This window comes from Rhinolophus sinicus, chromosome 17, assembly GCF_057876585.1.
Source record: "Rhinolophus sinicus isolate RSI-liver-muscle chromosome 17, RSI-T2T, whole genome shotgun sequence".
Lineage (NCBI taxonomy): Eukaryota > Metazoa > Chordata > Mammalia > Chiroptera > Rhinolophidae > Rhinolophus > Rhinolophus sinicus.
Window position 1 is genome coordinate 162,429,549 of NC_142517.1, and position 4,032 is coordinate 162,433,580.

General features: G+C 45.1%; 1 pseudogene; it reads right to left on the reverse strand.

The window, feature by feature from the left end:
• Positions 1–2,421: 2,421 nt before the first annotated feature.
• LOC141567597 (oligosaccharyltransferase complex subunit OSTC pseudogene) lies at positions 2,422–3,642 on the reverse strand (annotated as a pseudogene).
• Positions 3,643–4,032: the final 390 nt, after the last annotated feature.

A 4,032-nucleotide genomic window follows, 5' to 3' on the forward strand; every position in this document is an offset into this window, starting at 1 on the left:
AGGAAGTAAATTTCCTGCCCCAGAAATCTGGCGAAAGAATTCACTTGAGGATTTAAGTCTCAGAAAAAAAAAGGCCCAAGGAAGGAGGCAGAGCAGGGGAGGTCTTTTCCAGGGCCTATAGATTAAGGGTATTTAGATACCACTTAAGAAAGGAACCAGATGCTAGCCAGGTTTGTGCTTCAGTTTAACCACGTTTCCTGTGAAACTTGCTTATGGGAAGATCAGAAGCTCTGATGATCATTACTGAAGAAGATTGAGAGAAATTATCGCCTACTCCTAGTTGAAGAGAGAACAAGTCCCAGCCTTCTTTTTTGGTGTCAACCTCGACTGAAATGTGCTGTTGTCAAATCAAAAAGGGGACAGATCTGGAATTTCACAACTCTGATGAAAGTGAAATAAAAGAAATTCTGTATCATCTTAATCAAAGCATGTGCCACCTGAGTCGGCTCCCTGTCTCGTCCCTTGGCCTTGGTGACTCTTGTGTGCTGGAGGTTAAGGGTTTGTTAAAGAAAATGGGTTTTGATCAAGTGTCACATTTAGTGTGATGTGGCATGCTCTTTATCATTGCAAGGGAAGACTGGGGGCCAGGGGGAGCTGTACAGCTAGTTCCCAATATAAATTAGGAGTCTTGGGGAACGGGTGCTTTGCTGTTTGCCTTGATCTTTCCAGGACCCAATGAATGTGTGTATGTGAGTTTGCACATGTGTATGTGTGTGAGATGGCAGAAATGTCAGTTTCCAGGTGCCTGCACTAATGGGCTGGTTGCCCCTCTTGGAGTTTGACTAGCAATTGTAACACGAGGCTCCAGTTCTAAATTTGTCCACATACTTGATGTACTGGGCAAAGATCCCCACGCCTTTCACTCCTTTGGAATTTCAGTGATGCTTAAGAAAATCTCAAAGCATCCTTGGGAACCACAGCACAAATTTGAAGATGAGAAGCAGGAGGAAGCAGTCAGTGCCACATGCCGTTTCTAACCAGAGGCCATGGTAATGCCTCCCGACTTTACCTAGAGATAGGAGAGCAGGCAGAGCCAAAGCCTCCTCCCTCAAGATTTAAGATGTGCAACACACCTTCAGATTCTGATTCTGGCTTTGCTTGGTAGTGAGAGCACAGAGAAGATGGGGGCACAGGAAAGCCTCAGATGGTGAGTGATCCTGAAGAAGGGGAACGGGGAGGGGAGTGTGTGAGGAAAACATACCGGGAGGGACCACTCCCATCTAAAAGGCACCCGTCTCCAGATTAATCTTCCTAAGATGTCACTGGCATCAAGAGTCCCTTCCCTGCTCAAAATCCTTCCACAGCCCTTCCCTTCCCTCCTATAGTCTACAAAAGAAAATCCACATCATTTATTCTGTCATTCGATGCCACAGATCCTGGGCACTACCAAATCGGTCTACTCACTGTCTCCCAAATGATTTACTTGCTTCTATCTTCCAATATTTGCTTATGTCGCTCCCTTATTGGGTTATCTTACCTGTTTTTCTCTCCTATGGAAAGGCTAACCATCTTTCAAGGGTTGGCTACAGCCCTTCCTGTTTCACAAAGGACTCACAGCCCTCTGGGATACTCCTTTTTTTAAAATCCAAAAATATGAATGGAGAGCCTACTGCATGCCCAGAATTGCTCTTGGCGCCTGGGATAGGTCAGAAAACAAACCAGATAAAGATGCCTGCCTTTGGGCGGCCGGTTGGCTCAGTTGGTTAGAGTGCGGTGCTCATAATACCAATGTCGCCGGTTTGATTCCCACCTGGCCAGTGAGCTGCAGCCCCCACAACTAGAGGGAAAACAATGACTTGACTTGGAGCTGTTGGGTTCTGGAAAACCACACTCTTCCCCAATACAAATTAAAAAAAAAAAGAAAAGAAAAAGAAAAGATGACTACCTTCAGGGAGCTTGCACTGTAGTAATGGGGGGGGGGGGGGAACATGCAGTAAACACTAAAGATAAGGCATAATTAGCATTACTTACTTAGCAGCTGACAGTTGCTATGGAAAAAAGAACAAAAGAGAGCAGGGAAAGGGAGATGAAGTGCTCCCAAAGCTGGCCGCAGTGTTACAGGATGGTCAGGGAAGGTCTCATTGCGATGGTGGAAGACTAGAGGGAGGCAAGGAAGTCAGCCAGGCAGACCTGAGGGAAGAGCCTTCTAGGCAAAGGGAGTACCTGAGCGATGGCCCCAGGCAGAGCTGCCCTAGTCCTCAGGAGGGATGGAGGGCCCTTCCTTCCTCCTTACCTTTCCAGGTGACTCTGCATGCAGCATAGCTCTGGAAGAGAGTCTGTAGACAAAGGAAATGTAAGAAAAACCATAATGTTGAATAACAAACAGAAAGGCCTGCAATGTTTGTTATGGCCAGTTTTGCAATAAGGAAGACATTAGACAAGTAATGGAGCAGTGCTTAGGTTTTCATTGCTATGTTCAAAGGTAATTTTTTTAATTAGAAAAATTATTTCTGCCCCTTTCATGTGTCTTATTGTTCAGGAAACAATCTTACATATGTATCTGAGGTAATGTACTATTACACACGCTGTATAAAGGCAAAGCACCATGGGTAAAGCTGACCAGTTGTCCAGAGTTCTCGGCCTAGGGGATCTTGCTTCCTGATATTACATTAATTTCTGAAAATCAGAAATGTCATCTCCAAAAACTCTTAAGGGGGTTGCAAAAAATATTTAGTTTCTTTAATATTATAGTTGGAGAAATGGAGTATATTTTTCTTTAAGAAATGAGAAACTAAGAAGAAAATGCCACTTTACATCATTGGTGCGTCAGTATAGGTCAGCAGGAAAAAGTACTATGACAAGCTTTTCCTTTGATGCCAAGAAAACATTCTAGTGCAAGCTTTAATATGCTTCCTATCTTTTCATAGATGCTTCCTTTTCTGCGGCTCTTCATCCTTTTCCACCTTTCATATTAGAAGGTTGGCACAGCCTTCAAAACTTCATTAGCAGGAGCAAGTCCATCATCCACTGGTTTCTTCCCAAAAGGCACCATAACCGTTTGGACAGCCCGACAGTTCCATTCTCATAAACATTCTGGCCATGAAGAAACTCAATAGGACACAAATGCAACGAATAGAAGAAATCTACTGCGTTTTGGACTGTTGGGTGCAGGATTATGAAAGCCAAACCTCCCACTGTGAACAGGAAGCTGGATGCGAGTTTTTGTATGATACAGGGTCCATCTACTCTATAGGCCAAGAAAGCCACTGGCCTCTGCGGCCCATGTTCATCAGTCCTACAGCCAACGCTGGGAGGCCTGACGGTACCACGAAGACACCTCCTGTGAGGAGGAAGTGAGACACCACCACCAGAGCGCCACCAGAGCATAATCTGTCATGGTGGTGTGCTCGGGGCCGCTTCTTCAGCTTCCGGTGGGGACATTGGAGCACCAAGAACCGGATGCGGTACAGAGTCTTCATGTTGGTGGCCACAGGACGTTCTCGGCCTCAAGCCCCACGTGCTACCCAGAAACAGCTAAGGCAATTTTTTAAAGACATTAACATTATGAAAGTATGAACTGGCAGTTGCTTCTTACTATGGGGGAAATAACAAATACACGTGTGAAAGGGCAAACCCCCCTTTGCTTCACCCACCAGTCCCTGCCTGTCTCCCTTCTTCACCTCCCGCTGACTCACCGGGTGCCCTGCAGTTGGACTCGTCACCGACACGTCACTGCAGCTTTGCAATAACCATCTCCTACGCTTGCTCTTCCACCTCATTCGTACTCTGAAGTAATCGGACGTTGTGATGGAGTCTGGAGAGGAGTCCCTACCCCTTCATGTCCTTCCTGTATGTACTTGGGCGAGTTACTCAGCCAGCCTGTGCCTCGATTCACTCATCTGTAAGATGGGGTTTATCTTCACATTGTTCTGCAGTTGGACATGTAAATTGCTTTCCGTGTTTTGTTATCATAATTTTTGGTATTATAAATGTTATTGCAATGCATATGTTCACATAAACCTTGTTTTGACATTTATGCTTATTTCTTACACTTATTCATTTGAAATATACATAACATAAAACTTCCCATTT